Here is a 25,839-nt window from a genome sequence, read left to right as displayed (position 1 = left end):
TGTGGCCAGTCACAGATCTCGCATACTTGTCGATGTTAATGATGGTTGTAGGTAGCCGCCTCTCTGAACATGTTCAAGTCCATGCTTTCGAATCAGCTCTGTTACGCAAAAGTTCCTCCTTCGAACCTGCCTCTGAACTGGTTTGACAGGTTTGATTAGTGGGCAGTAGGCAGGAACTGGCGTAACAGATGAGTGGTCAGTAATTCCGATGTGGGGTGAGGAACAGCTTGTAGGTACCCCCACAGCCCCGATGATCCTGTGGTTTCAGTATCTGAGGATGACATGCAAGCATCCTTCAGGAAGGTGAACCCACAAAAAGCATCCGGCCTCAATGGGGTACATGGCCGAGTACCAAAGACCTGTGCTGATCAACTGGCTGGAGTTTTCACCGATATCTTTAACCTCTCGCTTCGGCAGTCTGAGGTACCCAGCTGCTTCAAGCAGGCTTCAATTGTACCAGTTCCTAAGAAATACAGAGTAACCTGGCTCAATGATCTATCATCCAGTAGCACTTGCATCCACAGTGATGAAGTGTTTTAAAAGGTGGGTTGTGAAACATATCAACTCCTGTCTGAGAAGCAACTTGTGTCTGCTCTAATTTGCTTACTGGGGCAACAGGTCCATGGAAGATGCCATCACATTGACTCTTCACTCAACACTAAAACATCTAAACAGCAAAGATGCATACATCAGAATATTCTTTAATGACTACAGATCAACATTCAATACTGTCATCCGCTCAAAACTAATCAAAAAGCTTCAAGACCCTGGACTCAATACCTCCGTGTGCAATTGGATCCTTGATTTCCTCACTTGCAGATGCCAGTCAGTTCAGATTGGCAGCAACATCTCCCTAATCTCCATCAGCACAGGTGCTCCACAAGGCTGTGTGCTTAGCCTCTTCCTCTATTCATTTCATACTTAGGACTGTGCAGTTAAGCACAGCTGCACTGCCATATTCAAGTCTGTCGAGAACACAATTGTTGTAGGCAAAATCATAGGTGGTGATGAATCAGCAAATAGGAGGGAGATCGGAAATCTGGCTGAGTGGTACCACAATAACAACCTCTTACTCAATGTCAGCAAGACCAAGGAACTCATTGTAGACTTAATGAACCCCCCCCCCCCACCTTCCACAGGTCTAGGAACCAGTCCTCATTGGAGGATCAGAGGTGGAGAGGGTCACAACTTTAAATTCCTGTGTTCCTCCTAAAGGAGGTAGAATGCAATGGTGCTGTCCAAGCAGAGGTACCTACCGTTTCCGCATTAGAAGCTGATGAAGAAGTTCCCTGAGAAGCAGGCCTGCCTGAACCCTCATGGGGTGACTTTGGCTTCAATGAATTCTTCAACGTGGAGGAATTCTGGACACTCATCGATGATTGAAGAGTTGCTTCATCCAGTCAGTTTAGTCAATAGTTTTCAAGGAAGTTAAGTAGACCAGGTGGTCATTTCAGTAGCCTGCGGTGTATCACACATGAAGAGAGACTTTCTGGTCTGGAACAGAGGATCCCAATTCCTGTTTCACAGCTTGGAAACTACTTCGCTCCTGTTCCATCATAAAAATATAATGAGATTAATAAAAAGGTTGATAGTTTAGATATACTGTGCAAAGCAAATGTGAATGTGAAACCACTACTGTCCAGTCTCACTGCCAACAAGGAGAACCTAAGGGAGGGTTCACAGTCGGCTGTGGTTTTGTCAGTGGAAGAAATGGAAGCAGAATTGAAAGGTCTCAAAATGGGATCTGTGAGGAAGCTTGCCTCCCCATTCATGGTACAGGAGCCTCGAGACTCAACACCAGGTTCAGGAACAATTGCTTCCTCTCAACCATCAGGTTCTTGAACCAAAAGGGATAAATTCACTCAACTTCACTTGCTCCATCATCAAAATGTTCCCACTATCCTTGGACTCACTTTCACGAACTCTTCATCTCATGTTCTTGATATTTATTACTTGTTTATTTATTATTCTTTCTTCCTTTCTTTCTTTTTGTATTTGCACAGTTTGTGATCTTTTGCACATTGTTGGAATGCCCCCAAAAAAAAGCAGTGTGTGTGGTTTGTAAGTCGGCAAACGTAGTGCTTCCCAGCGTTAGCAGTGGGGGATGTATAGAGTCACAATCACAATAACAGGGAACTCCCTCAGGAAATGGAAAGGTCTGAACTTCACCATTAAGAAGTCTACCATAGTCTAACAGTGGGTCGTCACTACCACTGTGTTCACACACCAGTTCCTATTACTGTAGATGCATACACCTCCATCGCATGTCTTGCCAGATATCATGGGAATTCTGTTGTTCCATAAAGAGATGAAACCCTCTAGCTGGATGACTGCTTCAGGGATGTGCATGCAGATACCTTTCATTTCATGCTGATTCAGTCAGATGCAGGTAATCTCGTTTACTTTCTAGCAATTGAACGCTTTTGAAAACAGAATCGACGGGAGAGCTGACCTAGAGGATTTTGCCTTTCATCTACCGGTAGTAATTTCATCTCCTTTGTTTTCTTGTGCACTGCTTCCGATGGTTTCTCCCCGGGTGGTTGTAGCAGGCGACAACATGGTGCACAATAGGCCCACGCTGTGGCGATCATCTGCTGTCTAATAACTCACTAGTGAGGTAGACTTGCAGTACTTGGTGTCCTTAAGAATCCAGCAGTGTCTTGTGATCATAAGAAAGACCTAAAAGACAAATAATCACACCATTAAGAGGAATAGATAGAGTGGATAGCCAGGGCCTCTTCCCCAGGGCACCACTGCTCAATACAAGAGGACATGGCTTTAAGGTAAGGGGTGGGAAGTTCAAGGGGGATATTAGAGGAAGGTTTTTTACTCAGAGAGTGGTTGGTGCGTGGAATGCACTGCCTGAGTCAGTGGTGGAGGCAGATACACTAGTGAAGTTTAAGAGACTACTAGACAGGTATATGGAGGAATTTAAGCTGGAGGCTTATATGGGAGACAGGGTTTGAGGGTTGGCACAACAATGTGTGCAGAAGGGCCTGTACAGTGCTGTACTATTCTATTAGTTGGAGCTGGAGTGACGGCTGCATCTGGATGTGCCGCCATCTTGAATCCTGGCCTTTCTCCAGGTATACTTTATCACACTCCATGTTTAATGCAATCAGAAATACCAATGGAAGTTTGGAATCTGAGCTAGTCAAGTGGACTTTACTTGCACATGGTTTTCAGTTGACTAGGTCATAACAGCAAGTACCTTTTATCTCCCAGTGTCTAGTTTTCTAACTTGTCAGATTCTCTAAGGTCCTTTTTAAAAAGCTCAGAACTTTCTCAGTTGGCACACATTCTGCGTCTATGTTTAGTTTAAATGTTTGCATAAGATGGGCAGAATGGGTGTCCCACAAACATTGGTATTACAGCCAGTCAAGAAATTTCAAAGTGCAAGATCACAGATCGTTGGATCAAAGATAATAGCACACCTTTCATGCAGCATCTGAGTGACAAGGTGTTTTTTTAAAAAAATAGCCATTTCACACTGTTATTCAACCTTCAACCCAAAAGGCAGTTTATCATTAGTGATCTTGCCTTCCCCCAAAGAGCAATTAAACTCTGATTGATCTCAGAATATTTTTCTTTTATGGTGTTCACTGGCTTTACCTTCCTCACTCTCTGTCTTCTTCACTGAACGCAGTTTCACAGGATGGAGTACGCTCTGATATGCAGCAAAACCCCCTTATTATTACAAACCAGTACATTATTCGACTCATGAATAATAGTAATGGAAATGCCGCAGTCGCTCGAAAAGGTTAGTAACAATGAATACTTTCACATGACAGGAAATTGTCCATTTCCTTTTCTGAAACTCCCTATAATGTTTTGTTTTGTTTTCCTGCTCATTCAGTTGGTACATAATGTGCATATATTTAGTCGTACATATTCCAAGGATTCAAACAATTCCTTGAAGTTCTACAAATCACAAAATTTCCCAAGGCCTCCAGAAATTCCTGGAGACGCGATTGTTTTTTGGAAAAAAAACCACTGCAATGCAGTCCTAAGAACCCTGGCAAACTGTAATATTTACATTTGTTTAATGTATGGATGTGGACATCAACTAGATCAGCATATATAACCTACCCACAAGTGCCCTTGATTAGTTGCTGGTAATTTGCCTCCTTGAAGTACTGCAGCCTGTGAGGTAAAGGTACTACCACATGTTGATAGAGATTTCTGGGATCTTGTATCAGTGATAAATGATGAAAGAATGGAGGACGTACAGCCAGGTGAGAATAATGCGAGTCCTGAGAGCGAGCTTGGAAACTAGTACTGTACCTCCCTAAGTGTTTTGCATTGTGCTGAAGCTTAAGACAGAAAAGATGGCACAACAATTTCATTCTTGAACCAGAGGCTATCTTTTAGTAATTCATAGATCCAAGTTCAAATCCTACCATGGCAATTAAAATTTAATTTTTTAAGAATTCAACTAATCTTGGTAATAATAACTACTGGATTGTTGTGAAAACCTGAGGGAACAAAAACTGCCAAACTTACCTAGTTTGTCCTGCACGGTTCTCCTCACAATCTGACGCGGTGGATTCTTAAAAGAAATGACTGAGCAAGCCATTCAAGTTCAATTAGTGATGGGCCTTGCTGGCAACACTCAACTCCCCAGAAACAAATTAATAAAATGTCTGCTGCAGTGCGTCCCACCTCAGCTCTGTCATGATAATAAATCAGGGAGCAAGAGAATGTGCTGCTGCAAACAACAGGAATTCTGCAGATGCTGGAAATTCAAGCAACACACATAGAAGTTGCTGGTGAACGCAGCAGGCCGGGCAGCATCTCTAGGAAGAGGTGCAGTCGACGTTTCAGGCCGAGACCCTTGCTGCTGGCTTTGTTTAAATTTTAATTAAAATTCAGCTTTGGGTGAAATCCATTTTGGAACATGTTCAAACTTGGGTTTTTATTACCGCACAATTTTTTTTTATTCCTTTTGACTTCCAACAGTAATGTCAGGCACCAAGGGCACTGGTAGCTTTCCACTTCAGTGATTAGAGGAGAAAACTTATCCGCAGAAATTTTATGATCAGTGAACAGTGCTGAGGAAGATGTTTTTCACAGTTGCAATTGCTGAAGCAGCATTACTGGATCAAATGCATCAACTGCATTAATTACATTTCAGCAATGCAGATTCCAGCCGAAGACTTTGCTTCAGCTTGAAGTATCATCGTCAGAGTGAATGAGTTGAACCATCCTGCATCTGTACTTAAAGTGTGTTAACACTTTCTACAGATAGAACATTTAGGTCAACCGGATTTAAGCTGTGTTGAAATGTTCAGACCGGCGGCATCTTAACATTCAAAAAACCTGGTTCATTGGCCACTGTAACTTGACAGGAGTGGTAGAATCTCTGAGGAGTTGAACCGTGAGATACAGGAGCAGAATTAGGCCATTCGGATAGTAGAGTCTTCTCTGCCATTCCATCATGGCTGATTTATTATCACATTCTTCTGTGACCTTTGACACGCTCACTGACCAAGAAACTGTCAACCTCCAGATGGGAGGTGACGGAATTGTGTCACCTGAGTTTCATTTTCTTGCAGGCATTCACAGCAGAACAAAGAAATAAAACAGAATCAATGAAATACTAAGCACAAGCAAAGACTTGCAAACAACCAACGTGAAAAAGAAGACAACTACACAAGCACAAAAACAATAATAATTAATAAATAATAACATTGAGAACATGAGCTGTAGGATCTGTAAATGTAAGTCCATAGGTTGTGGGATCAGTTCAGAGTGGAGGGGAATGGAGTTATGCATCTGGTGCTTGAAGGGGAAATGAGTGTCCCTGAACCTGGAGGTATGGCACCTAAGACTCCTTCCTGAGGGGAGAGTGGGAAGAGTGCATGACTTGGATGGTGAGTGCCCTTCATGATTGATGCTGCTTTCTTGTGGCCGTGCTCCTTGTGGATGTGCGCAATGATGGAGAGAGCTTTCCCTGCGATGGAGTGGGTTGGATCCGCTACTTTCTGTTGGCTTTTCTATTCTTGCTGGTTCCATGCCAGTCTGTGCCGCAACCAGTCAGGATACCCTCAAAGTTTGTCAGAGTTTTAATGACATGCTGAATCTGCACAAGCATCGAAGAAAGTAGAGGCCATGCTGTGCCTTCTTTGTAAAGGCACTCCCCAGGACAGATCCTGGCAAGGAAACTTGTTATAAATGAGACAGAAGCAGAACAGCAATGACAATCTATTTACTTAATAGATTTTAACATCGCAAAACCTTCCAGGAAACTTGAGTGAATTGTCAAATAAAATTTCACATTAAATTACAAAAGGAAAAATTAGAACAGATTACCAAAATCATGGTCATAGAAGGAGTTTATAAGGAGCAAGTTACTGGAAAAAATGAACAGCAAGAGAGACAGAGGGAGAAAGTTGTGGAGCTTTGAGGCCTGGCGCATACAGCCATAGACTATAAACTGAGAGTTAAAAATCTGGAATTGACAAAAGGCCAGAATTGGAGGATTGCAGCTATCCTGGAGACTGGCATGGCTGCCAGAAATGAGAGTGAGAGCTAAGGCCAAGGAAGGATTTAGAACATAGAAATTTACAGCACATTACAGGCCCTTTGGCCCACAATGTTGTGCTGACCATGTAACCTACCCTAGAAGCTGCCTAGAATTTCCCTAGTGCATAGCCTTCTATTTTTCTAAGCTCCATGTACCTATCTAAGAGGCTCTTAAAAGACCCTATTGTATCTGCCTCCACCACTGTCGCTGGCAGTGCATTCCACGTACTCACCACTCTCTGTGTGGGAAAAACTTACCCCTGACATCCCGTCGGTACCTATTTCCAAGCACCTTAAAACTATGCCTCCTTGTGTTAGCCATTTCAACCCTGGGGAAAAAGCCCCTGACTATCCGTCGATCAATGCCTCTTATCATCCTATACACCTCTTATCAGGTCACCTCTCATCCTCCATCGCTCCTGGGAGGAAAGGCCAAGTTTACTCAACCTATTCTCATAAGGTACGCCCTCCAATCCAGGCAACATCCTTGTAAATCTCCTCTGTTGAAAACAAGAATGAAAAATTTAAAACTTGAAATACGTGTAGATCACTGAGATAAAAACAGAAAATACTGGAAATGCCTGGTGGTTTAGGTATTATCTGTAGAAGGAGGACCCTATATCAGAGTTAAGAACAAGTCCAAAAGATGATTGAGATGAGTGAAAATAGCAGCAAAATTTTGAATGTCTTTATGGTTATGGAGGGTGGAACACGTGAAGGCATGCAGGAGAGAATCGGAATGATCATGTCCTGAGGTAGGATAGGCTGGGGTGAATCTTCAACAGCAGATGATCTCCTGCTACTAGTTGGGTATGGTTTTTATAAAGTTCAAGGATTGTACAGCATTGATGACTTTTTCTTAGAGGGAGTTTAACTCAAAGGCATCTGCATTGAATTTGTATCACCAGCAGGATGTGATGACGTGATCCCTTATTTAATCCAGGTGGAGGAGAATTTGATCTGTCTCTTGGGCCTTGGGGACAATGCATCGGTGTTTGATTGCTTATTCATGAACTTGCACAGCATGGATACAGGCCCCTCAGCTGACCTGGTCCATGTTGACCAAGATGTCCCATTAGACTCTATAATTTATTTGGAGTATTACTCTGAAAATTGTAACATTTCATTCTGAGTGAGATGTATTAGACTCCAGTGATTGTCTCCTGTTTCATTTTATAGGCATTTATTCCCACAAACTAATTTTCCATTGGCTAGTATTATCATTGACTGAATAGCTTGTGTACTTCAAGTGTTTTGATCCTAATCACTGATCAAAAGAATAAGAACAATGTAGTGTAAACTTGCAGTTGTCAGTGCTTTTCCAAGGTAGCTTTGGAAAGGATGTTCACTTTCTGACTGTGCGTTCAGATTAGATCTTCAATATAGCCAACAAATGATAAACGAGGACCTAAACATCAAATTCTTCTTCCTTCAACTAACCATCCAATATTAACCTAACAACTCAGAAATGATTGGCAGTTTTCTTATCTTCAGTCCAAATGGACCGATGAAGGAGATTCATAGATAGGCAACAGGGATAAATGGGCTTTAATACCAAGACTTGAGGAATTAAATGGATGGGGGAAGAGAAAAATATTAATACTGGACATCAGAGACAGCAAGAGATGCATGTTCCTCTGACAGTTTGCTTTTTGGTAGTGAGTTCCGAAGAATGAAAGCTGTTCGTGAGGGCATTCCTCTCCTGACCTGCAGAATTCCTCCAGCATTTTGTGTGTGCTGCTCTGGATTTCCAGCGTCTGCAGAAGTGTCTGTGTTTATTGTCAGGATATTGCTTGAAATTCTTTTTGTGCATATTAATGCTTCACAGCAAATTAATCCCATTTCTTGAAGCTTTGTTGTTTCTCTGGATTAATTTACACTTGAAAAAAATCGCACAATTAGCTGTCGATTTGTTTATGTTGATGACTGGGGGATGAACGTTGGCCTGGCCGAAATGATCCACGATGAGGAAGACTTTTGTGTCTTGATTTGCCTTTTTTACACATCTGAAACCAATCCGTGCTAAACCAGTGTATGGTTTCGTTGGGGGGGGGGGACACAGAGAGAAGGCATGAGCTGTGGGTTGGTGATAGTGAAAGGATCACATCGATGGGAGGAGTGACTCTGAAAATTCTGAGATTTCTGTGATTATTGGACTGTACTTTATATTAGTTTCCTCCAGTTTTTTGGTGCTTTCTTTCTTGTTGACCATTGGCAGGTGGGCAATCTGTTGATTTTTTTTGTGTGTGGGAGGGTTGGGATTTGGTACTAGTGTCACTGTTCTTTTCTACGAGTGAGGGGTCAAGGATTGTTATTGTCACATTTTTTTTGCAAGTGAGGAGGTCAGGGGCTGTTATTGTCACATTTTTGCTGAGGGGCTGGATTTGGAGAGTTTCTTTCTCGTGCCGGGACGTGGGGGAGGGGGCGGAAGCTGATGTCCCTTCATTTCATCAACACCCATGGTCTTTCTGTATTTCTATATTTGATGGCTATCTGAAGTAGACAAATATCAGAGTTGTACTGTACTTTGACAATAAAATGAACCTTTGAGTGGAGGAAGTGGGGTTCAGGTTTGGAGTCAGAGATGAAGAAAGGTTCATACAGAGTAGGCCGGGCAAGAGTTAGAGTGTTGCATTTACCGAATGTTTGCCCTCGTCTTGTAATGTGCTGCGCGGCTGCTGCAAAGTGTTAATTTTTGTGGCACTTGTACCCTGTGTATGATGTATGCCTGTGACAACATTGAACTTGAACTGGAATGTTGGACTCATCAGCATGTGAAAAGTGTCATGTGCTTCTTGCCAAATATTTACTGCATCAGGTCATTTGTATTGCCTAAGATTAATAAAAAGTTTAAAGTAATTGAGGATTGTCATTCCCTTTTACCAAGGTTGCAGTTTTATTTAAATAAATGATTTAAATAAAGTTATTTTATTTGTATTTGGAAGAAATGCTTCTGGGCAATTCATTTTACCATATGAACTGTCCAGAAACATATCTATAATGCTCGTCGACTTTCCATTGCCGTTTACAGTCTCTTTTGGCTTGTACTTTTCATTATTTTCAATCTAAGGTACAGCAGTTCAATTGACTACTTCAGTCATTTCACAAATACCATCTATCACCAGGGCATTAGCATGTTGATCCAAGAATGTGCGAACTTCATTCCTGATGTTTTATAACTGCCTGCGTTTCGTTTTTCCAGTAGTGAGATTGAGCACTACATGTGGATGAGGCATAGTCTTGGCCTGTATGCATACCATTGGCAGATTATTATGGGTAGTCTAGCACGACACTGTGCAGTCACCTCTAAACAACTTCCCAGCTATCATGCTGTAGCCTAAGGCTATCCTCCCCCCTGTCTAGAAAGCTACAATTCTTTGTGTTCTTTGCAACCTTTCTAATTGTACCTCCTACATTTTCATCTGTCCCTGCACCAATCCCAGTAGAATACCACAGGTCACCGACCTCCAGTCAGAAAAGCAAGTCTTCACCACCATCCTCTACTCCTATTCTGGATCCTGTTGACCAGCTTGGTTTGGATCGCATGGGCTCTAACCTTTTGGATCAGCCTATCATGCGGGAGCTTGTCAAAGGCCTTACTAAAATCCATATAGACAATATCTACACTGCTTTCTTCTATAAACCTCAAAAACTTCAACCTGTTATGTATTCCTGAATATTTTGACCCTTATGGTTGCCGTCGAGCTGCCCTGTGTGTTATGTAATGAGAGAGGGTACTCTGGGTAGGTGAAATAGACAGCTGCATGTCTGTTCCTCACCTCTCTGTCGCTCGTGTGTGCTATTCATGGACACCCAGCTTCACGGACGTAACTGGCGATGAGGTGACAAGTCCTCGCGCGATATTTACTGTTCTGTTCCCTTCGGCAAGAAAAGTCTGAGTGAGAGAAAGGTGGGTGGGGGGAGGGAAGACCCCGCCCACCACGAGAAGCATGGTGAGTGTGGTAAATCATATATATATGTTGTAACTGGGTTACCTGTCTGGACACGCCCCTCTGCTGACTGCTCCTGTGGCTCCTCCCACAGACCCCTGAATAAAGGCGATTGCGCCACTGCTTCTCCCTCAGTCCAGGGCAGATACTCAGCATGGACATCGGACCATTTACTGTTAATAAAAGCCTTTCAGTATTTACTCTGCTTCCAGTCTTTTGGAGTAATTGATAGTGCATCAGTGAGTAAACGATTGCAGGAAGCATGGTGAGTGAAGAATCCGAGGAGAGAGAATGAGACGGTTAAATAAAACAAATAAGGGAGAGAGACGGATAAGAGGAGTTAACTTTTCTGGGAACGTGATTGTGTTTGAAAATGGCAACAATATTTAGAAGTATGAGGCAATATGATGAAATGACAGAGTGATGTGGTTTATAGACTGAATTATTTCAATATTTTTACTGGCAAATCAAATTTCAGATGATATTCATGTTCCTACTTTCTGACTGTGATGGGTGCCGAAATGTTTAATTTATTATGCAGTCTCGTGCAATCTGGTAAGCCTTAGGAGGACATAAAGTGTTAAAGGACCACTATTCACCTAAACCTTTGATTATTGCTGAGAGGTTGAGGTTTCATAAAAGGAATCAAGATGAAGACGAGTCTTTTTCAGTTTGTGCTGGTTCTCAAGCATTATCTAAACACTATGATTTTGGGCAGTCACTGATAAGTTCAATGTTACGTGATAGACTCGTGTGGTGTTCACAGTGAGACAATTTAGAATCATTTGCGTACAGAAGACAGACTAACATTACAGAAGACAATTGTGATTAGTATGTCTATGCAGATGGCAGCTAGAGAAGCACAGCTATTATCTTCCCAAGTTCATAAAGTTTCGACTGACTTTAAGAATAAGACACTTATTGACACTGCATGTTACTGTTGTGGCAAAACTGGGCATTCAGCAAAAGAATGCTGGTATAAGGATTTAGATTGCCGAAGCTGTGGCAAAATGTAGCATATTAAACGCAACAGTAAAAGTAAGAAGACACTGTAATAAAGAAAAATGACACTTGGAAAAACAAAAAGAAATGTGTGAACAAGATGGAGGATACTGAGGATGGACAGAGTGACTCTCACTCTGTTGGTGAAGAAGCTTTGCATGTTTTTTCTGTTTCACGGCACAAAGACAACTACTGTGTGACCCTGCGACTGGATGGGGCCACAGAGAAGTTGCGGGTGGACACGAGTGCTGCAATATCGATAGTGTCAGAGACAGTTTATACGTATAAATTTGTGCATCTCACCCCAGAGGGGCAAGGTTGACTTCAAGACATACATACTTCAAGACTTCAAGAGTTTGTTCCAGTGAGGGGAGTAGCACATGTTACAAAGGAAATTAACGAACAGAAAGAAACTTCCATTCCATTGTTAAAGGTAATTATCCCGTGCTTCTAGACCACTTGTGGTTGGAGCAGAAAACTCAACTGGCACAAAGTGCACTTGATTGGTGGGAGCTCTGGTCTACAAGAGATATTGAAGAAACATGCAGAAGTATTCAACGGAGAACTGAGCAGTATGAAAGGAATCTCTGTTCAGCTGGCTGTTAAGCCCGGATTCTTAGTGGAGGGGTGTGGGTGGCTACTGAGCCTTGGTGGCGGCATGGATAGAAAGGAATGGATTGAAGAAAAAGATCAATTAAATGATACAATAAAAATGTGTGGCACAAAGAAACCATATACTGTGGATATTCCAAGGAAAAGCTGCTAGAAATCAAGAAGTACCCATATGTGAAGCAGAGACCAGCATGTTTTATTTTTTGAAAAATGTGACAGTGAAAGCCTCTGGGACCCTGAGAAGTGGCAGGCATCCTTGTAACCAGTTCTGGCAGGAGTTCGCACTGGACCGAACTAAGAAGGACTATGCTTCAGAGATGGAGAGATCACTTCTCAAACAAAGAATTGCAGATCTCTGAGAGGGAATGAAGGAAGGAGATCTTGATGTTGTACTTATTATATGTTGTAACTCCAAAACATAAAACCAATCCGAAAGCCGAACTACAGAACTGGGAATGCATGTTTTACTTTCATTTTCACTTTAAGTGAGATAAGCATTTATGATGTGGTGACATGGTAACGTATGCCGTTCACATGATTTTACATATAATTCCACAAAGTATTATGTAAATGACAAAGAATGCTTAATCAAACATATTTACAATATTACTCTGATATTGCTGAAATACAGAACAGTACTCTATCCTCAGCATTGGCGGTAGCTGTTATTTGACCAATACCTCCCATTGTTGACTACTTGGAAGCCCAATAGAAAATGAAGAGAAAGAAAATATTCGTGAGCTGGGTTGCCGGCGGAGAATTCAAAGTGGGCGCATAATAACATCAAGAACCTTTGATCAGGATGACAGAGACAAATACTTGAATGACAGAGGTGCTAGAGAAGGAAAGGAGCGAGACGACAAGGAAAAGCAACTAAGGAGATAGTTTGGTGATGGTAAACGTGTTTTTGGTGAGTGGAGACAGTGTGATTGCTGTACTGAAGAGGAACCAGAATGTCCCACTAGTCAATCAGAAACAATCAAGCTGACAGGCTTTGATGATGAAGTGCTATTGGAGGATTCAAGACAAGCAAAGAATCAGAATCAGGTTTATTAACACCGGCACGTGATAATAAAGAGGTAGAGGAAGTGATCATACACTCTTAAAGAAGGTAGAATACAATGGTGCTGTCCAAGCAGAGGTACCTACCGTTTCCGCATTAGAAGCTGACGAAGAAGTTCCCTGAGAAGCAAGCCTGCCTGAACCCTCATGGGGTGACTTTGGCTTCAATGAATTCTTCAACGTGGAGGAATGTGTACCTGGACTCGCAGCGATGATTGAAGAGTTGCTTGATGAAGGATCAGCTTCATCCAGCCAGTTTAGTCAATAGTTTTCAAGGAAATTAAATAGACCAGGTGGTCATTTCAGTAGCCTGCGGTGTATCACACATGAAGAGAGACTTTCTGGTCTGGAACAGAGGATCCCAATTCCTGTTTCACAGCTTGGAAATTACTTTGCTCCTGTTCCATCATAAAAAGAAAATGAGATTAATAAAAAGGTTGATAGTTTAGAAATACTATGCAAAGCAAATGTGAATGTGAAACCACTGCTATCCAGTCTCACTGCCAACAAGGAGAACCTAAAGGAGAGTTCACACACGGCTGTGGTTTTGTCAGTGGAAGAAATGGAAGCAGAATTGAAAGGTCTCAAAATGGGATCTGTGAGGAAGCTTGCCTCCCTATTCATGGTGGAACATGTGGAACAGACTCTAACTACGTCATCTGATACTAAACAAATCCAAAAAAAACGCACATTGACTGCTTTCAGTGAGCTAGCCTGTCTTTCTCCTCACTAAATACAGATGAGAAATGTTCATGTTAGACCTCACGCACGTCCTCTGGTTCCACACACCGATTCCCGGACACCTGCATTCACCCTATCTTTCCACCACCTTAACAGGGATGGAGTTCCTCTTGTCCTCGCCTACCACTCCATGAGCGTCCACATCCAACACATCATTCTCCACAACTTCCGCCACCTTCAGTGGGGTTCTACCATCAAACATTTGCCTCCCCCCAGTGACTCTCTGCTTTCCTTAGGGATTGCTCCCTCCACGATTCCCTTGTCCCCACTAATCTCCCTCCTGACACATATCCCTGCAAGTGACAGAAATGCTACACCTGCCTATTTACCTCTTCCCTTACCTCTGTTCAGGGCCCCAAACAGTCCTTCCAGGTGAAGCGACATTTCACTTGTGAGTCTGTTTAGATTGTCAATTGTGTTCAGTGATCCTGATGTTTCCTCCTGTACACAGGTGAGATGTAAATTCGCACATCCCCATTTAAATTCAGGGACTGTTTTGTCAAGCACCTCTGCTCAATCCACTAGAAGTGGAATTTCCTGGTGGCCAAAGATTTTAAATCCTATCCCCATTCACATTTCAACATGGCTGCCTCTTTTGCCACAATGAGGCCATTCTCAGGGAGAAGGAACAATGCCTCGTATTCCATCTAGGTAACCTCCAACCTGATGGTATCAACATCGACTTCTCCTTCCAGTGAGGATAAAAAAAACCACCCACTTCTCTGCTTCTATTCCCCACTCTGTCTTCCTGCCTCTTCTCCTCACCCGCCTATCACTTCCCCCGGTGCCCCTCCTCCTTTCCTTTCTCTCATGGTCCACCCTTCTCTCCTATCAGATTCCGTCTTCTCCAGCCCTTTACTTTCCCACCACCTGGCTTCATCTATCACTTCCTCGCTAGTCTTTCTTCCCCTCCCCCCACCATTTTTTATTCTGACATCTTCCCCCATCCTTCTCAGTTCGAAATATCAACCATTTATTCATTTCCATAGAAGCTGCCTGACCTGCTGTTTGTGTGTGTTTGCACTGCACGCACAGTTTGCCCCTTTGGTACCTGAGGGCACACACTGCAGGGTTGTAAACTGCCAGTGACATTTTATCACTCTTCATTGCTCTCCCTAATTTATTTTCTTACACTTTGTACACTCAGATCAGTCACAACACCTGCTGTTTGGTTCCATTTTTGTCTCCTTGATATGTGGATTTCCACGACCTTTCACCTTTACCAGAACATTTGGTCCTGAATTCTCAAAAAGATCTGCATGTGCTGGAAATACTCAGCAGATTATGGAGTGTCTGTGAGAAGACTAATAACATTAACATTTCAGGTTGCAGACCCCCAAGGCCTAACCTGCCAAGTATTTTCAGCATTTTCTCTTTTATTTTGGATTTCCAGTAGCTGCAGTTGTTTCCTTTTTGCATTTTTTACCACTTGCTCTACCTGAAACTTTTATTCCGAATCTATTTTTGCAAGGTCCTATCTTAAGTTATTGAAATCAGTTTTCCCTTACTGTAGAATCTTAACTTCCAAACCATCCTTTTTCTTTGCCATACCTGCAATGAACTTCTCAAAATAAGTCATGACAAGGCAAATGTTGTTATAGGATTATAGATAATCAGTTTTTTGTTCACAGAATCAAAGCATTGTTTCTCTTTAGTGTCATGGCCATGAAAGGTCTACTGAAGCTTCTTCAGGAGGTTAAAGAAATTTGGCATGTCCCAGTTGACGCATACCAATTTTTATTAGTGCACCGTAGAAAGCATTCTATCTGGACGCGTAACGACTTGGTATAGCAACTGCTCTGCATGTGACCTCAAGAAACTGCAAAGTTGTGGACACAGCTCAGCACATCAGTCTCCCTGTATAGACTCTGTCTGTACTTGCTGGGTCAGTAAAGCAGCCAGCATAATCTAAGACCCATTCTTCTCTGACATTCTCTCTTCTCCCATCTCCCATTGCTTATCACTACATCAGAATCTGACTGCAAGATCAGTGTGAGTGTATCCCCAAACCCCCTGGGCTGGGACCAAGAGAATCAGAACAGTTGCAACCTTGAATTCCACTTCCATAAATGAGTCATGATTTTCAGAAGTGTTTGGGGCAACACAGAAATCATTCCAACCTAAATTGGCATCTTGTTGGCTGTTCATGTGGTTCAGGTGAATTCTGGCTTGGACATATGAAAGCAAGATTATATGTTTGCTTCATCTTTTAATGAGAGTGATAATTATTGATGAAGAAACGGAGGTTTGAAGAATGGAAAACGTTTTATCTTAATTGAAAAGCTGCTGTGATTTCTTCAGAAGCAGTGTCAAAGCATCAAAGGACAATAAATCACCTCCATCAGTTACGATTGTTGCAACAAGATAAATTCCTATTTCTTCAGCTGGTTCTCTTGAACTATAAATGTCAGCATTATGAACTTGTCAGATGAATGTATGGGCATGCAGGCAAGCATATCAAAACAGCAATTAGATCAACAACGTGCTCTGTTAGATGTGCTCAAAAGCATAAATTATAATTGATTCATACTCACAATCAGCAAACAACCGAGGTAATTTTATTAGTTACATTTTCAAATATTTATTTATCTGTCCATTTTGGGAAAATATTAAACTTGACTATGAAGTGAATGCTGTCACGTTCGCCTGCCCAAATTATGCGACACTTGGATTACGCCAGTCAGTCCCCTCGAGCGTCGGTACTGTCTGCTGTCTTTGTGATCATGAGCCATCAGGGTCTGCCTGCAACAGCACCGTGCTAAACTCGAAAGGCAAACAGAGTGTGCATACGGAGATCACCCTGTGGGTGCAGTTTTGACATTGGCAACAGATTCTTTGCTTAAGATATACCGGGAGGACCATCTCGATACTTCCAGTATCTGTATTGCAGCTGCAGTCGTGACACAGGATGGGACTGGAGAGTGATGTGATTTGCCAATGATTGTAGCAAGCTCAGCCTTCTAAGTACATTTTCAACGGAAGGGGATTGGAATGTCACCGCCTTTCCCAACAGCTTCCAATGTATCTGAACAACATTAGATCCCCCTCTCATTCTTCTGAATTCCAGCAAGTATAATCCCAGATGTGACCTCATGTACAGTTGTAGCATAACCACCATGCTCTTACATTTAATCCTCATGGTAATGAAGACTAACGTTCTATTTACCTTCTTAAGTCCCCTCTTCCAAATCATTGATGTATATCATGAACAGTTATGGGCCCAGCATCAACCCCTGTTCTCCACTGATTGCCAACCGGAGAAATATCTATTTATCCCAGCTCTCTCCCTTCTGTTCGTTAACTGATCCTCTGTTCATGCTAATACATTACCCCCAACTTCATGCATCCTTTATCTTCTGGATAAGTCCTTTAATAAGAACAGACTGAATTTGCACAGCTACGAAAAGCTATTGATTGGTCTCTGCTGAAATTGAAGCCTGCTCCAGCTTTTACTGAGTCACCATGACTGGGTATTCACTCCACTGAAGGTCCTGTGAGCCATTGAAAATGTACTTGCATACTCCATGATAGCTCTCACAGTTTCTCATATAATACAATAAGTCAATTTTTGATGCTTTTTATCCCTCAGTAACAGAGGAGGTATTTACTTTGCAGTATTTGGTAATTACAATTCAGCAGTTCCAAAGAAAGACCTGTCAATTCATTCCGGTGTATTCCCTGTCCTGCCATTTTCATGTCTCTCTTCTCCCTGCTCCTTCATGGTTGTTGAGTGCAAATTCAACTCTACAGGCCTGAGCGCACATAGTTGTTAATACCATTATAGGCAGTTTGCAGTCTGGCAAATATTTATTTTATAAGCTTAAAACAGTAAGAATTAATTAATTTTACACATATGTAACATTTTTACAATGCTGTGGAGTCTTTTTTCTTCCTACTCCTGAAAGTTGACTAATGTGCTTCTGGGGCACTGCTTCATTGGGTAGGATTTCCCAATGGCCACCCATTTTAGTTCTACATCCCGTTCCCGTTCCGACACGTCAGTCCATGGCCTCCTCTACGGCTACAATGAGGCCACTCTCAGGTTGGAGGAGCAACACCTCCTATTCCGTCTGGGTAGCCTCAAACCTAATGGTATGAGCTTCAATTTATCTAACTTCTGATCATTTCTCTCCTCCTGCTTCTCTTATCTATTCCCCACACTGCCATACCCCTTCTCTTCTCGCCTGCCCATCACCTCCCTCTGTGCCTCTCCTCCTTCCTTCTCCTGCCCTGTGATACTCCTCCTTCAGCCCCTTGCCACACTTTACCCTCCAACCCACCCACCTTTCCCCCTCGCCTGGTCTCGCCTATCATCTGCCAGCTTGTACTCCTTCCGCTCCCCCCACCGTTCTGTGCAGCCGTTTGCACCCTTCCTTTCCAGTCCTGATGAATGGGCTCAGCCTGAAATGTTGATTATTTATTCATCTTCATTGATACTGCCTGATCTGCTGAGGTCTTCCAGCCTTTTGTGTGTGTTACAAGAGGCCTGTTGTGTACTCCACATTAAAGCTGCATGTTTTCTCCAGTTAGATTATTAACACTAAACTGGGATTAGAACTGATCAGCAGCATTCCTAATATAGATCCTTATCTGTATAACAAATAAAAGTTAATGTGGATATGATGAATTTGGTTAATTAATCAAGGTAAGTGAAAGATTAATTACTAATAAAAGCATTGTAGAACAATGACAGCCACACACAGGAAAGTTCTCAGAGAGAAGGAACCTGCTGGGAAATGTAGATGTTTCCATATCGCTGACATACCAGAATTATCATAGTAGAGGTCAGGAAGCTCTGTGTGTCGAAATTCCCGGATGGTTTGTGGGAATCTTCAGGAGCAGCAAGTTCACTCGTTCAGGTTGAGGTCACGCCAGTGAGGAGGAAAAGGTACTTCAGATTTCATAGTATGAAGTGCTATTTGTATATCTATATACACCCTGATCTTTATGTGAGTAGAGTCAAATTTGCATTCAACAGCTGTGGAAAGAGCGGTGGGGGGGGGCGGGAAGGGGAAGGTGGGAATTCATTCCTGGAACTGTGCCATGCTATGAACCACAGGTCCAAAAAAAAGATAATTTGGAAAAATCGGTTTCCAAAACAGCTTGACTTTTTCCTGGCTTGGCACTGAAGACGTGAATAAATTGAAACCTAGTGCTGACGCAGGAAAAAGGCTCCCACGGTCATTCAATAAAAACCCACTTTAGCTGGCTTTTGCTGGAATTTCTTTGGCCATGATATAAATTCCATGAATTTCATTTGAAATATCCTTTAGTCTTGACTTTTTGTTAACAGTAACACTTCAAATTATCGCCCCTTATTGTGCAGTGTGTGCTCACAAATGCACTTGCAAGAAGCTAACAGAAATTTTCCTATTTTTATTTTCTCTTCTGAACTAACACTCCACAAGTAGACAGTTTAATGCTGTGAATTTACATGAAAAGAGAAACACATTGTTTTCCTTTACCTTGGCCCCATGCACTAAACTGATAAATTATTATTCCTTGGCCACAATCATAGACATAGACATAGAAAATAGGTGCAGGAGTAGGCCATTCAGCCCTTCGAGCCTGCACCGCCATTCAGTATGATCATGGCTGATCATCCAACTCAGAACCCTGTACCTGCCTTCGCTCCATGCCCCCTGATCCCTTTAGCCACAAGGGCCATACCTAACTCTTGTTTGAAAGTAAGACTTCGTTTACTTGTTCTGCTGGTTTGGGAATAATTTGTGGACAAGGCTTCAGATAAAGATAAATTTCCCTTGTCAGACCTCCATGCTGAAATACTCATTGTCTCTTGAAATCAGTTTGCACTCCTGATTCATAAAGAATCTACCTCTGACGTACTGTATTGCCAATGGTTTTATTATGTTGTCCCTCAAGTTGTTTGTTCTTAAGATGACATTAAGACAGGAGGAAAGATGTATCTCTAACTGAGAAGATACCGTAACCTTCATTTAATAGTTTTGCTGCCCAGCAGTGTATTTCACCGCCAAAAGCGGACTTTCCCAGTGGCCCACCATTTTAATTCCAATCCCCATTCCCGTTCCGTCATGACGGTTCACGGACTTCTATTTTTGTCAGGATGGGGCCACTCTCAGGGTAGAGAAGCAACAACTCATTCCATCTAGGTAGCATCCAAACTGATGGCATGAATATTGATTTCTTCTTCCAGTAATTTTTTCCCTCCCCCTTCCCTCTGCTTTTATTCCTTACTCTGGCCCCTACCTGTTCTCCTCACTTATCTTCTATCACCTCCCCCTGGTGCCCCTCCTCCTTCCCTTTTTTCCATAGTCCACTTTCCCCTCTTATCAGATTCCTTCTCCTTTCCCACCTACCACCTTCTAACCAGTCCTCCTTCCCCTCACCCCCCAACTTTATATTCTGGCATTTTCTGCCTACCTTCCTCGTCCTGAAGAAGAATCTTTGCCGGAAATGTTGGCTGTTTATTCATTTCCATAGATGCTGCCTGGCCTGCTGAGTTCCTGCAGCGTTTTGTATGTGTTACTCTGGATTTCCAGCATCTGCAGAATCTCTTGTGCTCCCTTCCTTTCTGTTTTCCTGAATAGATCCAGAGAGCTGGGGACATGTGCTGAAATGTAAATATTCTGTAGAGGCCGAAGGTTGAATTACAACTGGAGAAAACTGAAATACTTGGCATTTTCAAGGATGAAGTGTGAATCTGATCGGAAGAAATACTTGTACTGAAGAGAACTGCCCAATCAAGATCCCGGAGTGGCTTGCCTTGATCAAGAAATCCTATAATGAATGAGAGTTTCACTCAGAAAGCATTGCATTAGAATATGAGAAACATTCGCGGATATAACAACATGGAAACACTCGGCCTCTCCATGATATTTGAAATGCGATGTACCCAATCCTTTTCTGAATGATCTGATTTGATTGTTAATTGCATTTCTTCCAGAATACATGTCACTGTCCATATATAAAAGGAAGAGAATTTGATATTTTTTTAAAGTCTTATCTATTGAACTCATCAACGCTGTTTTGTTAGCCATTTTCATATGTGGTTGAACGATAATGAAACTGAAACTTGAAATGACATCTTGAAAGCTCCAGTTGTCTCAGCTGTATAGTTAGAAAATTCCAGATTATCACTACCATTTTAGTGGAGAAAAGGCTCTCTGATTTCCACCCTTAACCATATAACAATTAACAATTACAGCACGGAAACAGGCCATCTCAGCCCTTCTAGTCCGTACCAAACTCTTACTCTCACCTAGTCCTACCGACCTGCACTCAGCCCATAACCTTCCATTCCTTTCCTGTCCATTTAGCTGTCCAATTTAACTTTAAATGACAACATCGAACCTGCCTCAACCACTTCTGCTGGAAGCTCATTCCACACAGCCACCACTCTCTGAGTAAAGAAGTTCCCCCTCATGTTACCCCTAAACTTCTGCCCTTTAACTCTCAACTCATGTCCTCTTGTTTGAATCTCCCACTGAGACAGTGCCAGCAGAAAGTAGATTCTATTAATTTTCCTCAGTTAATCCTTATAATGTTTTAAACTCCTCACTCAGGTCACCCTTCCACCTTCTGTATCAGACGTTACAAGGCAAGTTTGTGCAACCCATCAGGGAAGTTTGTCGGTTGCAAACAACTTCTGAAATTTGACTCCATTGACTTTAATGGAATCAAGTTTTGTAGAAGTGTACAGTGTAGCTGCTGCCTCTCCCAACAGTCGTTCATTTTTAAGGTGAAGCCACGAGATCGTATTTGACCTATTTTTGGTTTGTTCAGTTGGTGCAATGTCTAGAATGCATGCCAAATCAGGAGTCACTGAAAGAACCTATTAAATTGGAGTATGTTTGCTCAAAGAAAATTTTTTTGTGGTTTTTCTCCCACTTACAAGCAGTATAGGGGACTTTTTTTTTCTTTTTCATTCGTGTGCCAGGGTCACAGAGGTGCATTCTAGAGAGCAACTGTTTGAGTTGTTGAGGAATTGGGGAGAAATGGAAAGTGAAGGGGGTGTGGAAATGTAGGGACGGGGAGTAATTATGGAGGAAGCAGAGAGATGGGGGAGGAAAGGTGAACTGGCACCCTGGACTATGATAAAGGTTCCCACATTAGCCATTGGCCACTGACTGTGAACACACTAACAGCTTTTTCAAAGAAGATGACATTCCGAATAGCTGTCTTCTATGCTAAGTAATTCTTTGACATTGTATGATACCACGAGAGCCATGCTAGGTTGTAAATTTCATCTCTGAAAAGTGAACCTTATTTAAAGCTCTTTGTGTAATCAGTTTTGTGACTATATATTAAAAAAAGTGGGAATTACTATTTAAGTGCCAGAAGTTTTTCTCTTAAGCGCAGATGGCTAATGAAGTAATCCCCATTTGTTTTTGATCTCTGCAAATTCCCGTGCCTTTCAACTACTTCTGCATGTGGAAATGGTGTTCATCAGGCAGAGGAGCCAGCAATGGGGTGGAGTTTTCAAACTAGTCTGTCACCTGAACCTTGTTCCTAGTTGGCTGAAGCAGAGAACTTGCTCCGAAATTGGCAATCTGATTCGGAGGGACCACAATTGCGGTGGTCTGAAAATAAGGGGAAGTGTTTGGTGCAGTTGGGATGCATTCAGTCGCTGGGACTGAAGGCACATCAGTGGAGCAAAGCACAGGAAGCTGAAGTTGGCATTTGGCCTTTGCTATGTGCTATCAAGGTTGATGCCAGAAACCCAAGTATTTCATTCTGCCAGTAGAGAGGTTACAATGTGGAAATGTACAATTCCTGCCTTTCAGTAAGCATTGTCCTTGCTCTATTTTTGGGACAAACATTTCTGGGGTGTATGTTGGGACTATCCTGGGAAATGGTCTTTACGTGAGAATTGGAGCTTGAGCCTGACTTGCACTGAAGTTATCAGTGGTGGGAATTCACAGCCATGATTTGTAGAGATCGTTTTAATTTCTCCAATAAAACAGTAAGGATCCAGGAATGTAATCCACTGGATCTGTTTATTTTTTGCCTCCTTTTGGCCAACATAGTTTCACTATATATTTCATTCTAAATCTCCTTTACCCCTTCAGTCCTCATTGCTGCAGGTAGCTGCGGTGTCTTTCAGCTGAATGAGTAAAATTGATGGTGTGCCTCAGGAGATCAGTGTCGTGGCCTTGGTTATTTACAGACTGTGATTATGCCTTAGAATAAGGAACTGAGTGTTGCAGCCAGAGCAGCACACACAAAATGCTGGAGGAACTCAGCAGGTCAGGCAGCATCTATGGAGGGGAAGAAACGGGCGACATTTTGGGCCAAGACCTTTCATCGGGACTGGAAAGAAAGGGGGAAGAAGCCAGAATAAGGTGGGGTAGGGGGAAGAGTACAAGCCTCCAGGTGATGGGTGAGACTAGGTGGGAGGGTGGGGAAGAGGGGAATGAAGTGAGAAGCTGGGAGGTGACAGGTGGAAGAGAGTAAGTTCTGAAGAAGAAGGAATCTGATGGGAGAGGAGAGTGGACCATGGGTGAAAGGAAAGGACGAGGAGCACCAGAGGGAAGCGATGGGCTAGAATAGGAAAGGGGAGATTAAGTTACCAGACGCTGGTTTAGTTATCCAGCACAGTCAGTCATTGTTTGTGATTGAGAGAAAAACTTAGCTAGTTTGTCCTGTTTCTCTCAATGGCCAGTACTGGTCATATCCTCCTTCACCTACAAATCCAAACTAATTTCCAGGGTGCTACACAACTAAATGAGAGCAGGAATAGGGTGCCTTCCCCGTGATTCAATGTCACCTTGACTGATTTACCTCAGGCTTCAGCTGCTGTGTGCCAGATCCTCACATCCCTCAGCTCCCTATCGTTGAAAAGGGTGAGGAAGGTAAATGCAACGTTAGCATTCATTTCAAGAGGTTTAGAATATAAAAAACAAGAATGTAATATCGAGACTTTATAAAGCACTGGTGAGGCCTCACTTGGAATATTGTGAGCAATTTTGGGCCCCCTTACCTTAGAAAGGATGTGCTGAAACTGGAGAGGGTTCAAAGGAGGTTCACGAAAATGATTCCAGGATTGAATAGCTTGTCATGTGAAGAGTGTTTGCTAGCTCTGGGCCTGTGTTCACTGGAATTCAGAAGAATGAAGGGTGACCTCATTGAAACCTATTGAATGGTGAAAGGCCTTGATAGAATTGATGTGGAGAGGATGTTTCCTATGGTGGGAGAGTCTAAGACCAGAGGACACAGCCTCAGAATAGAGGGGCATCCTTTTAGAACAGAGATGAGGAGAAATTTCTTTAGCCAGAGAGTGGTAAATCTGTGGAATTCATTGCCACCTGCAGCTGTGGAGGACAGATCTTTATATATATTTAAGGCAGAGGTTGATAGATTCTTGATTGGTCATGGCACGAAGGGATATGAGGAGAAGGCAGGTGATTGGGACTGAGAGGAAAAATGGATCAGTCATGATGAAATGCCGGAGCGGACTCAATGGGCCAAATGGCCTACTTGTCTTATATCTTGCGGTCTTAACGACTTGGATGTTTTAAAGATGGGTAACTGAGGAATCTGGCTTGTTGGAGTGAGAAAGTGAGTGATTAATATCGCACTAATCTTCACAGAATCTCACTGGCAAAGGTCTGAATATATGGGGCAGATGCAGCCAGAGGAGCACCTAGATAAGTGAGAAGAAAACTCGGAAAAGAGAAGAAGGGCTAGATTATTATTTATTATGACCAACAGGAATGCTACAAAGTAAAATATTCATGTTGATACAAGTTGTATTCTGTACATTTTAAATGAAAAGAACCAGCTCAAGATAAAATAGAGCAAATGTAATAAAGGGAACAAGAGCCACCAGGCATCCCAAGGTGGTTAGGCTAATTGAATGCATATTGGTGGGCTGCTTTACACGTGGGAAGCACAGTTTCTGTTTGAAACCCAGTAGGATAATGGCAGTGGAATGTGAGCTGAATTGTGTACACAACAAACTGAGCATTGAGCTGTAAATAGAATTATAGAAAGAAAGCCAAAATGCAACTCGTAGATCCAGACTTTGCAAATGCTGGGCTCCAGGCCAGCTCTCAAAATCTTAACTGTAGCACATATTCCAGTCTTGGGGGCCCATCAATCTCACATTTCATGACTACTGGTTCAGATCTGCACATTTTAAACTGCAAGGTGTGGGAAAGTTGATGGTTTGGTATTTTTATTGTTTTTCTATGTATTGGCTGATAATTTGAATTAAGCGATGCAAATAGCAGAGCACAAATGAGAATATAGTACTAATATATTTCTGAATTATCATTTGAATTTGGCAACATTAGATGAAGGTAGACTATGCAGATGTTTACACACTCCACTTTAACTTTATGCTTGGCTCAGTGACATAGTTTTGCTGACCTCATTTCCCTCCTGGCTTCTTTTACCTTTCAATTATTACCTGCCTCTGTTCTCCTGTGACTTGTTAAGTCTCTGGTGCATGCCATTGTCATTTGAGGCCAGCTTCTTCCAGGCAATAGCAGTGAAATCACCCCAGCCCCAACATGCCGTGAGTTTCCTATCTCCTAGCTTTGATCTCACAACTCCTGACATGATCAGTCACACCTTCAGATCATTCATTTTCAAACTGTTCTTCATGCATTGCCTTTGTGACACAGCCTTCAGTGCGATGACAAAATGTACCCAGGATCCCATAATGTCCACAAAGGATTTTCCTCCCTTGTACATACAATACTTTCCCTCACATACAGATAGCCGTCCGTATCCCTTGTGCAGGTAGCCGTCTGTGTCCATCATAAGACCATAAGACAAAGGAGCAGAAGTCGGCCATTCGGCCCATCGAGTCTGCTCCGCCATTTTATCACGAGCTGATCCATTCTCCCATTTAGTCCCACTCTCCCACCTTCTCACCATAACCTTTGATGCCCTGGCTACTCAGATACCTATCAATCTCTGCCTTAAATATACCCAATGACTTGGCCTCCACTGCTGCCCG

At 42.5% G+C, this 25,839-nt stretch overlaps 1 protein-coding gene and 1 pseudogene across 1 annotated transcript in view; both read left to right on the top strand.

The window, feature by feature from the left end:
- The window catches only part of ripor1 (RHO family interacting cell polarization regulator 1), a 315,583-nt gene that overhangs the window by 65,380 nt on the left and 224,364 nt on the right, over nt 1–25,839 (top strand). The window lies entirely within an intron of this gene.
- LOC134356603 (eukaryotic translation initiation factor 4E transporter-like) lies at nt 11,578–13,938 on the top strand (annotated as a pseudogene).

This window comes from Mobula hypostoma, chromosome 14 (genome assembly GCF_963921235.1).
Source record: "Mobula hypostoma chromosome 14, sMobHyp1.1, whole genome shotgun sequence".
NCBI classification, from domain to species: domain Eukaryota; kingdom Metazoa; phylum Chordata; class Chondrichthyes; order Myliobatiformes; family Myliobatidae; genus Mobula; species Mobula hypostoma.
This window is presented reverse-complemented; position numbering and strand designations above follow the sequence as displayed.